Source organism: Ailuropoda melanoleuca, chromosome 15 (genome assembly GCF_002007445.2).
Source record: "Ailuropoda melanoleuca isolate Jingjing chromosome 15, ASM200744v2, whole genome shotgun sequence".
NCBI classification, from domain to species: domain Eukaryota; kingdom Metazoa; phylum Chordata; class Mammalia; order Carnivora; family Ursidae; genus Ailuropoda; species Ailuropoda melanoleuca.
In genome coordinates this window covers 44,210,061-44,222,653 of record NC_048232.1, presented here as the reverse complement: position 1 = coordinate 44,222,653, position 12,593 = coordinate 44,210,061, and the positions used below count along the sequence as shown (strand labels likewise).

The window sequence follows — 12,593 nt, the reverse complement described above, 5'->3', positions numbered from 1 at the left end:
CTTGAAACCCATACAGGCCAATGTTTCTCACTTCCCACTTCAGCCAAAGTGGCATTCTTCCAATTCCTGTTAATACACTCTCTCCTGAGACAAAAGCCCTCTTCACCAATTCTCATTCCTTCTTCAGATCTCAGTGTTATCATTAAGCAAGTAAACTCTATTTCCTCAAGTTTTCCTATAAAGCTGCATATAGATTTCTGAAAGTTAAGATAATGTATATTTATCTTTTACTGGGCATGGACAACAGCAGCTGACAGAACTGATACAAAAATCCAACAGCTCTGTTAGTGAAATATAAAAGGGAGACAAGATGGAAACAAGAAGCATTGGAAACCACTTCTAGTAACATTTCTTGTTTCATAGTAATGGTTAGGTAATAAAACTAGGAGACTGGGTAAATTCTGTCTACCAGACCTTTATTTAAAAAAAAAAAAAAAAGGCCATCTTTTACGCAATCAGGCCTTGATTGACTGCTATGGAGTCTTGTGTGGCATCTGGTTAAAAAAAAATGTTCCTAATAATATTTCTTTCAAATACTCTGCAAGAGTCTCAATTAACTCAACAAAAGGTTGATCAATGAATGCAATCTTCTTCAAAATGTAAACATGTAACCAAGTAACAGCAAAACTAACAAAACCTGAACCACAATTTTAGTGAGGCATGTAAAGGGATCCTAGGAATAGTAATTCACTATTATTTCTCAAATGGTTATTACTGCATATAGACTTGTTACCTTCACCATACTTTGAAGCCTACAGGTGAGAAATCTTGGGCCTGATTGTAATAGCTTGCATACAAATCCTTACTGAAATCACAATCTGTTACTGTTTTAAAAGTATTCTGTTGTTTCTAAACTAGCAGGTGAAATATTTTTGCTGTAATCTAGAAACATTTTTATTTGATTCAAGTCTACTAGGGTTAATAATCCCCTAAACCTAAACATAATGTGTTCTGAACCTTAGGTTTGAGAATAAAACAGCCTAGAACTGTTCTATGTTTCTAAAGCCTAATTTTAAGCTAGGTATCACCTGCTTACAATTCAATCCAGAAGAAAATAACCACTGCCTAGGAGGCTGGCTTAAAGAAAAATACAGACAACAGTCCAATTTCTGTTATACTGTATACTGCCAATAGATATGAATTATTCATACCATACACAATGGTTAAATTACAAACCAAATAAAAAGGACAAACTGTAAAGTATTATCAAAACTGTGTTTTATTTTCAATACAAGATAAATACCATGCTTGTTACTAGTGCAGTTTAGGGCCAACAATGGCCATACAGCAAACTGCTGAACAGTCACCTAAATGCTAAAGAAAGAAAAGACAAAGTAAACATTAAACACAAAATTGCAATTACAGACATTTTAATAAAATGGAATGAGCTTTTTAATAGAAGCTAATTATGGAAGTCTAGTTCTCATGGACACCAAAAAGATGTCTATTTGATCAAATATCACCTTACCTTTTTGCACAGAAATCTTATTGTGAAGTCACCAGAGTCAATAGCTAAAATTTTAAGACTTTCTTTGGCCTTCTGGTATTAGACAAATTATTTACAAACCGTGATTTAGTTAATTCATGGATACTGGTAATATGATACAATTTTTTTGTTAAGGGCTTTCCATTAAAAATTGTAAAACAACTTTGTAAGGCTGTACAAGGCTGTAAACTACTTTGCTAATATACCATGGGATGAAGAGGAAAAAGAGTAAGAATAGACCTTTTTTTAAGGCTAAAGTCATCAATGTTATAGATGCATTCCTTAGAATACATTATGATTTACCCCAAGGATCGTTTCCCATTAAATACCACCTGAGTACTACAATTTTCAAAGTAAAAAAATAAACATGAATTCACCATTGTATTTTAAAATAATTTAACTTACAGAATGCTGAGAAGTGTTATGCAGTAACAGTGTGACAAAAAGAACACCATCTTCAAAATGAAATGTTTTTACTAAATGCAGGGTCTGTCCAATTATGAAATTAATGCAAAACATTTACACCCATGGCAAATTTTAGGATGCTCACACATGAAAAACTTTCTGTAGTATTTACTATCCGCTGATACCATTTCAAGATTTGTGTGACTTCAATTAAATTCTACCTAATATTTTAAGACTCCTATTACAATACGTTAATATAGCAGGAAGTCTTTAAAACATTAAAATCTGTCTACACCTAACCAAGTGTTTATATGTCCCATACAAAAACCACAGTAGCTGCATACTCAGAGTGAATGCCAACAACCTGAAATTTTAAAGAAACATTGGTTAAGACAAACCTAAATCAATCTAAACTGGATACAATTGCCTGAATATTTGTAAAAATTCATATTGCTTCTTTCTAATGCTGAGAAAGAAGAGTATAAGAACTTCCTCCCAGAAGCCTAGACATTTTAACACATTTTCTATTTCAACTTACAATGAAACTTTAATCCAGAATCTTTTGATTTCTCTAATCAAAAATCTCACATTACAAACACAAGGAATGCTATATGTAAGGCCACATCTTAAGGAATTTATAATTTTTGGTTGAATATTTATTAAAAAATTAGTCTAAGGCTTCTAAGAGTCAAGTTGCTAAAAAAATGAAATAAATACTCCAGTGTTTAAACTGAAGGTTAATGTAAAAAAACAACACACACACAGAGTAAGAACAGAAAAATAGAATGCTTTGCTACAAAAATCCCACTTAATATATTTTAGCACAAAAATGTCTAATATGTACAATGGATAAGCGTGCATTTAAGTACATACAACTGCAGGAAACATTTACAGACGGCTATGGGATGCAAATGAACTTAATGAATAAAATTTAGAAGGCAGTTATCTGTAAAACAGTTAAGACTCTCAGTACTGTATTATCAGTAAAGAATCAGAACATAAACTTCCTCTTAAAATAACAGGCTAAAGCTTAAAACACAAAATTGGAGCCATCTTATAAAATACAGAAAATGCAATGATCATTCAGGTATGAAAACCAAAATGTCGAGAGCACTCCAACAGAAAGTCTCATAGTAGCATTTCATTGTATAAAACAGTATGTATTTAGGTTATTGGCACATTTAAATACATAAGGGAAAGAGAAAGTCTTTACCCCTCCAACAATTTTCCCCTTTCACTATAAAATGTTATACAACATTCATTAAAATCCCATGTTTGCTTTAAGAAGTGACCTTAAACTAGTAAAAAACGAAGCAATATTCTCCACAGGAGAATTAAATGAAAATAATACCTTAAGCTACAATCCATAAGTTATCTGTGAACTTCAAATTGTAGTTAACTGCTTAAGAATATTCTAGGTAAAGGGGCCATTAAATGGGCTAAACTGTGATCAACAGACACTGCAACTTACTCCAAATCTTGCTTATGAAAACTGACAAAATAAACACTTCCAAATTTACACTGGAATATCCCTTCCAAAACATATGTCCTTTAACTAAAAGCAGCACAATCGATTCAAAGTGTTGCTTCAAAGCAATACGACTGAGGTGCTGCATCACTCATTCGTAACTACTGGCTGAAAGGAATGTGACCGCATAGCACTAATAAATGCCTATGGTTTAAAGTTAAACTCAATTTGTTTTCTTGTCCACTACAATTATTAGTAAAAAGAAATGAAAAGGTCTCTGAAACTCTCTTTCTCTTTTTTTTTTTTTTTTTGGTGTCTATATAATGATTTCTCTCTTTGGATTGTTTTTACATGTTAAAAAAAAAGAAAGAAAGAGTTTTCAAATAACATTAGATGAAGAATAAAACAAGGCTTGCAATTTTCACCTTTACTGCTATACATTCCTGTGTTATCAGGTAGAAGACTGTAAAAATTAATGGGTCAAACCAAAAAGTTATTTCCTTCTGACAACACTTAAAAATAATGGACTAGCAGCAAACAATTCTAGTACACTCACATTGTCTGCAACAAAAGTTACGTAATGAATTCAGCCACGTAGGGAGAAGAGTGATATAGAATGAGCAAGTAAAGGGTTCCACTGATAAAAAACGAAAAGATAAATGATTTAATTAGTACAAAATTTCCAGTTTCATCTCAAGTTCAAGCAGTTAGATTTTTAGAACTCCATTTTAAAAATGTCAGAGAGTATCTTATTCTCATGGACATTTACTTACCTTTCAAGCTTACTATTAACTAATTTCCCTTGTAATATAGTTATGTCCATACTTCTTCACATTAGGGCATTGTAATTAAAATATAAAAAAGCTAAGGAATGACAAAACACCTATACACAAAACAAGAAAACTGATTTTGGTACAACTCTCAAATAACGTTAAAAAGGCAACTGCATTTTCAACAAGATAGAACACTCGAAAAATTTCTGAGAGCAAACAGTTCTGATAAACGCCAGTGATCCCATGCACAAATACTCTAATCACAAAATGTTTTAAAATAAAACTAGCAATAATATGAATAATTTTTTGAAACAGCTAATTTTGTGAGAACTAGTATGATAGCAGACAAAATGAAAGTGAAGAACTGCAGTGCAAATCTCTGGAGGGCTTCTACAAGTTGCACATGACATAATATCCAGGGTACCTAAAACTTTTAAGCATTGCCCTAAAATTTGGCTATATTTTTTAAAAAACCAATGTGTATATACCAGATTGCTCCAAGATAATCAGATCTTAAAAACAAATTAACTTGCCTAGGATTTCAACTCAAATTTCTGAAATAGTGATTCGGAATGACCTTCCTATAAAAGTATCTAATCAAGTTGACACTCTGCCTATGCTAATTTTGCAATTAAGAACACATGCTAGCCAAGTGCTTTTAATGTGGGCCTATATGCACGGCAGATTTGAAAAAAATCTTTGATTAAGTAACTCTAGCATGAATCAAAAGGTTGCATGAATACACACAAGACTCCTTAAACTGTGGTGACAGAGTACACCTATAGTCACCCATTACACATACAGAAGAATACAACTTGATATTAGTAAGCATCACGCCCTTCCAAAATCTATAGTAACCAGAAAATAAAACTAATGCTCTCCTTACTCACATTTGTCTGCTGCACGGCTGTATTTACACTGCCTATGGCTTCAAAAATAAACCATAAGCACTATTAATATAAAACAGCAAATAACTGCCGCATCAAATCAGAATTGTCAAAATATTTCTTCAATGCTAGCAGTTTACAATTAAGCGTTTCAGTACATCTGTGTTGTAATTAAGCTGCATTACTGTAGCAAATAACGTATGGGTTTTTACTGAAATGTTAAAACCACAAAATTTTTTTTGACCCCTAAACACATTGACTGGATTGCTATGTCTGTGAAATTTTACAAGTTTACATACCATTCAGCAAAATCACAAGCTAACTAGGTAAAAACAGCTAGAAAAGCAGAATATAGAAATATTAAATATCCATGTAATCGCCTATTCTAATATCAAAATCAAGGGCAAGAGACACTTAATTAGTATGTTTAATTCACTGAACGCAAGATTAGATTGGTGCATATCCAAAAACGCTATTGCAATGCTTTTTTAAAGGACAGTATAAATGTCATAGTAACATTATCTTTAGATATTGCTGAACACAAGACTTTCCCTGAGGTGTAAACATCAAATAACTTGAACAGCTTTACACATCAGCCCCATTAAACAGTTTATTACAACACTACATCTATTGTAATCAAAGTGGTGCTGTTTACAGACATTATCATATGAACATTTTTAACAAGAACAAACTACTATAAAAACAAGCATTTACTTGACGTTTTTTTCCAATTGCTTGCACGTTATAATGGCCAAATGTATATAACCAGTAATAAAGTTGCAAAAGCTATTAACTTTTTAAATCACACAGGTTTCCTTCAAATAAAACAGTTAAGCAACATAAAAAATAAAAGTAGAGCTACTGGTTACCATTTATGCAGATTTGCTTTATTCAGATCTATTCCTGTTCATTTTATCCATGAATCCTTACAGGTTCAGTTCAATCACAAGAAGCAAACTGCTGGACAAGCGTCATTTTTCCCCCATGAAGACTGTTTTGTCTTGGAAGGTGTTCCTCTTCCTTCAGCTGTAATGTGTCAAAATTTGTGATGTAGATTTTGCTATTCCCCATAATACACAGAAAAACGCTGGCTTAACTATACATACACAAGTCGTGCATCTACTTCACTGTTACGTATTCTAACACAATAAGCATTGACTGAAACAGTAGCTGCCTTTAGGGTGGAGAAATGCTCCCAATTTATGTGCTGATTAAAACTGAGACATTCTGATTTCATTGTTCTTAGTTATTACTGCCTTATTAATTTAATGACTGGAACAGAGATGAAAATATAGCAGCTGCTGTTTCTGTGATGATGGAAACATTTATAACTCATTTTCTAAAGTATGCAAACTACAAAAATAAATGGAAAAATGCTTGAATGGTTTTAATGTAAATATTTTTCATTCACCCACATATCAATTCTAAAGAACCCATTAACAATTAAATGTGAACTGAATATAAAATGCAATAAATTATTTTACAAATTAGTTGTATTTATTTGACAGCATACAGGAACTCTGCAAATGTTATAAATCAAACTGTTTCATGTTACAAAATTTATAAATAAAATTTATATATAGCTCAGTATGCACATTTAAATAAATATGACATCCACGTACAAATCTTTAGACATAATACAAATTTAAAACATTTACTTTACTTTCACTCTATTCCACCTATATTGAAATAACTAATGTAATATATAAGCTAACCAAAACCAAGCTAAAGAATCTACAATGATAAATTTCATTGAAAACTCACACAAAGAAAAAAAAAACCAGTAAATTTGATAAACTAAAATTTCAAGAGTACAAAAATATGCAAACTTTAGGTAGAGGTTCACAAAAGAAACATTCAATTAACTTGTATGTAAGTGATCACTGAAACACCGGATATTTAAAATATAAATTCCAAGAGGGCATTTTAATAAGATGATGTAAGAGGTAAAGGGCACAATACTTAGTGATATTCTTGCTATAAAAGTAATTGGAAAATACTTTCTGCTTTGTAATTAAGAGTAATTCATATTCTGTCACAACTATAAATGTTGTATTTTGTCCTTTCCTCCCCAACTAGGCTGTAAGCATCTTAAGAGCATCAATACATATATGCATTCACATTGCCTAGCAGTAAAAACCTAAATTTTACAACTGCAAAAGAAAAAAACAAACAAACAAACAAAAAAAACCCCCAAAAACCAGATGTTTTAATTCTGGACTTTCTCTTTTAAATAGTTTCTATTTGCCAATATTTTTCAGTGAGATACTTAAGCCATTTCAAATGTTACCTTTTATTGTACCTTTATCTTATGTTGATGAAGCTTTAGGTGGAATTATTTCATGGGAAAAAATCTAGAAAGGCAGCTTTCATAGGTTTTATTGTTATTCCTTGCAATGTATTTTTAAAAATTGGTATTAAAGTATTAAAGAAAGATAAGGAATATGCTAACCTGAAAAGACGCACTACTAGGAAAGTCATAAATATTACTGCAAAAGTATGTTATCTCCTTAACCTTTTTGTTGTGATGTGAGAGAGAAAGGGAGATCTGGTCATTAAAGAGGGAAAAATTATTTAAAGTCACAGTGAGCAAAAAATACCCAATCCTTCCAAAAAACATATGGCATACACTGCAACTTATTCTTATTCATCACTCCAAAGGAGAATTTTACTACTTTTTCTGCAGAGAATCCTGTTTGTGAAATTATAACACACATCTTTTTGCAGGACAAATGCACTCATCTTTTGCTCGATTATACTTCATAAATCTTTACTATTAAGAAGTCCCTCATTTTCACCATACAGACATAAAATCTGGGGGGTTGTCTGACAGTTTTTATTTCTCTTTCTAAACACTTTACATTTATCATTTGGAAATACAAATTTTACAATCTCAAACGGAAGCAAATTTGAAGGCAATACAACCCATTTCCAATAATCCAATCCCATATTATACTCTCAAATTTCTAGGTAGACATCTACATAAACAAAGATATCAAAAAAGCTTAAAAGTGACATACATTCAATGCTCATGTTTTCAGAATACCATTTAGTCAAATATGTTAATGTCAAAGTCACACAATTAACTTGTTTTAGCTATCAGTTATAAAAAGATCTATGTAAACACTTGTTAAAAAACTAAGAAAAATGGAATCTACAGCTCTTTAATGAAGTCTACAAAGTAAGCACTAAGTAAAATTTCAATACAGAGAAGCACCTGTATTTTGAGATAATGTAAGATCAAGGCAATTCTAACAACTCAAATTATGAGCATTTCTGTTAGAAACTTAAGTAAATTCATTAGCATCAGTATTTCTAAACTCATGGCCAATTCACCTTTCTAGTAAGGTTCAAATATATATTCGATATGGCTCTTTCACAGGTTTTCACATTAATATTGAATTAAAAGAATTGAATGAATATTGAATTGAAAGAATTCTAATACACATTTAGAGATGTGCTTCTATTAACTCAGTGAAATAAAATTCACTTTTCTGAAAATTTCTCCTTAATGAGAGGAATGAGGATGGAGTGGGCAAAAGAAATAGAAGATTCTGAATATAAGTCAACTCTTGTAAATCAAAATTCCTTCTTGCATTGACTAAAACATTGCACATAAAAATTCTGTTTATTGCAGATATTTACAAAAATTCCCTTACTACCACAACATTTGGTATTTCCTTCTTTCTATCTGTGGACACAGTACTTACCTTACCTCATTTTAACTAAAGTCTTTCATTACACTATAAAACATGTATACACAAGATGGATGCTCTAGGCAGTTCACTATAAACTTCACCACAGTCAAGGAAAACTCATCTTTGTCCCCCAAATTTCACAAAATGGACATTTCAAAATAAGCTATTTAAGTGATTCAGAACTTCCTGTGAGGATTAAGAACACCCTACCACAGAAGACAAATTAGTAAATTTGGATGGCATATATGGCACACTTATCCCTTTTTGGTTATTAGGTCTTCTTTAAAACCATGCTAACTATTCATTCAAAACATTAGTTATTCAAAGTGATCTAATTTACAAACTGAAACAATGGTAGTAAATTTCACACTGAGATGAAGGTGAGAGCAAGGTGACTCACATTGGCACTGAATTTTCTTTTAACAGGGAACATTAATCATTTGTAAACAAAACCCATTCTTAAACCACAGTGAGCAAAAAACACGCTATACATCCATTCAAGGGAGTACTTCCTATCCTCCTGTCACTTCAATTAAGATAGCTGTGTAGTCAGGTTTCACAAATATTAAAATCAAGGAAACTTGAAGCAAAAGAAGTGAGAACTAGCATATCGGGATGAAGCACAGCAGTTAGGGTATATGGGAAAACACAAACACAAGGCTGGATGATACTAGGCAGATCTCAGATGACCTAAGAGTTGCAGAAATAATTTTTAAATATCATTACCACCAGTATCATTCATTGGATAATTAAGAGAACTTAATTTTCACATTGGCCTCAAAGTAACACTAAATCTTAGCATATAAAAAAAGAACTTTTTATTCTTTTGGCTTTTTTTGTTTTTCTCAAATTAACGAAAAACTATAAACTAAATAAAGAATGCAAACCACACTAAATCTCGTGCAATAACAACACAACCTAAGATTATGGTATCTATGGTAAGTCTTACAACAAAGTGTAGTTATTTAATCCATATTCCACACAAGATGCTTAAAATTTTAATCAAAGAAATGGACAATGATTTGAAAATATGTAAAACCTCGTATTTCAGGGAGAGAAAAAGCATGAAAAAAGAGTATATTAAAAATATTTTGGACTCATTACTCTTTGTACACAAAGAAAAACTAAATCATTAACAGAAATTTGTTGTGTGTCATTGTTCCAAACAAATAATAAGAGGAATGCAATCTAAAAGAAAATAACTGTGAAAGTAAAATTATTTCTGTAAGAAGTGTACAATCTTAAAACACTGAACTACTTTTGTTTTGCTCAGAGTGGTCTGAGAATAGAGGCAGAAATTACAGAATATGAAATACAATGTATTTACATACTGAAAATTTACAATACTGGTATTCCCATTAAAATATTACCTACTTGAACTTAGATACTGGATGCTTTTAGAAAAATTAATACATATTTTAAATGAGAGAATGCAATTAACATTACCAACAGTTCAAACACAAAAAAAATTAAGATGGGACAGACATTAACAGCTTGCCAACATCATTAAGATTCCAGTTAAATTAAGAATTTGCCCTTTCAGCCATTCATCACTTAAATAATAAATTACATTATTGTTTTATTTATATACACGCTTACTGACATTCATGTTAACTTCCAAGTTACTTGTATTCCATTTAGTCCATTTAAGATTTACATGAAAGCTCAAAAGGACTCATATTTTAAAAACTTCTAAAAAGGTCAACAGACCCTATTACGATAATAGTTAAATGTGCAGATAGTTTTTTTTTGTTTGTTTAGAAGTTTTTCACTTGAATATATTTAATCCTAGCTCCCAACCCTGTAAATTCACATCTACATCCGCAACAAATACTGTTTGGTATAGCAAAGGTACAATATTCCAGGATAACAGAATTTTTTACCCTAGAAATGCTTATGTAAAATTTTGCTTGGATGAAGGCACATAACAATATTACAACTCAATTCTGATTAATGTACAAACAAAACATGGGAATTCTGGTATGGTACACATCAGTGATTAAGAAAAAATGTCAACAATAGTTTGCAAGTTAGGAATTCATAGTTAATGTCTGAATGTAATGAAACTCAAGCCATGATACAGTTAGGTGTACCCATTACTGGAATGTAATGTTAGTTAATTCAAAGTATTTAAAATTAACAATGGACTTTTCAAGGCGTTTACTTGGCTAACTATGCTAGTTTAACTAAAACCAGGAAGAAAACTCATTAATTAACTTTGGTATAATCTGGTTCAGAAGCCCCTTGATGGGCACATCCAATCTTGAAGATTAATTAAAAATGTATGAAAGTTTTGTTATCATGCCTTCAGTAATTAGAAGCTTGTAGATAACTGGCAAAGTCTAAATAAAAATATAATGTGCAGAACCTGACCTTACTATAAATGAAATGGCTGATACAGTTAAGCATTCAAGTAATAAGTTGGCCATTCACCTTAAACAACTGATGGACACTGAGAATTTTTTCATAAAATGGGATTAAGATTTGTTCAACCCAAGGGGGGTAAAAATTACATCTTTAAAATTTAGTGTATAGATTTACATGACACAACATTTAATCCTTACATCCAAAAACAGTATTAATTTCAATAAGCTCAGTTTTAAAGTAAGAGATGTTATGCTTCATACTAGATGTTTTGAGATTTACATTAACTTCTGTAATACAATACATGGAAAACTATTTTAAAATTAAGATTTCGATAAATAATTTAAGATGCATGTTCGAAATGCTAGGAAAGTATTAAAACTTGCCTTTCACTTCAAATAGCCCATAAAACTGTAAATAATGTAATAGCTAATGTACCATAAAAATAAGACTTACATGTTTATTTTATAAATAGTATTATTCAAAAAGGATATCATTTGCTAAAATATACCTATTATAGTTAAAGAAACTGCTATTCTGTCACAGAATTACATACACTTGATAGTATTTAAATTGTTACGGGCAAAACCAAAGACTAACAATTACCACGACTAAATTTTCAGTGTTTCCCATGATTATGGAAAATAATTGTGTAGAGTAGTTATCTATAAGGGATTTGTTTTAGCCTAATTTAATTTGGATATGCCACCAACATATAAAGAAAAATTATTTGTTTACAGAATAACCTTTGTGTCACATGCACAAGCCTCATAGTGCCCTCCCCCTACTTTTCACATGAATAAATGCTGTTCACAAATATAAAAATAAAATTACACGTGAAAATGAAGTATAAACAGACAACTTCCCGCTTTATGAAAAATGTACACAAGAAATAGTTTAAAAATACAGAAAAAAAGACACAATGATTATGGTTTATGAATGAAACATCAAAGAAAATTATTTCAAGGTTATTCTAACCTGGGATGCATGATTTGATACAATTTAAAATTCTTAGATATGGAGTACCCTGAATCCATTTTAATTAAGTTTCATATCTTCTTTGCAAATTAAAGGATATGGTTTCTTTTATTTTAAAACAAAAACCAGATGCCAGTAAAAGTGTCTTTTCTAAAGAGTATTTTTTTTAAAGTACAAAAGCTCTTCTTTCAATGCTGAGAAACCATCCTCCTGTATTATAAGCTATTATAGTGTTAGATTTTCTTTAAAAGTTTTAGGGAGTTAGTTCAAGGAGTGTAACTTTCAATTTACTTTTAAAAGTCCAAGCACATTTCATATATATATGTGTGTGTATATATATACACACACATATATATATGAATTAACTTCCTGTATTTTATATTTCAAATTACAGACAATCTATATAATTAAGACAATTCCAATTTTTAGATTTTAGAAGTAGACATGAGTCCTCTTGATTGTTTTCTTGCTTTCTTAAGACCATTAACAATCTCAAAGTTTTAACTCAGCAATACAATATTCAAGGATAAAAGG

At 30.9% G+C, this 12,593-nt stretch overlaps 1 protein-coding gene across 4 annotated transcripts in view; it reads right to left on the bottom strand.

Annotated features, from left to right (window-relative positions):
* Positions 1 to 1,203: 1,203 nt before the first annotated feature.
* CPSF6 (cleavage and polyadenylation specific factor 6) overlaps positions 1,204 to 12,593 on the bottom strand; it is a 35,252-nt gene continuing 23,862 nt past the window's right edge. For all 4 annotated transcript variants that reach the window (XM_034644572.1, XM_011228658.3, XM_011228659.3 and 1 more), the window contains one exon: positions 1,204 to 6,045. The gene's annotated coding sequence lies outside the window, so the exon portion shown is untranslated. The remainder of the gene's footprint in view (positions 6,046 to 12,593) is intronic.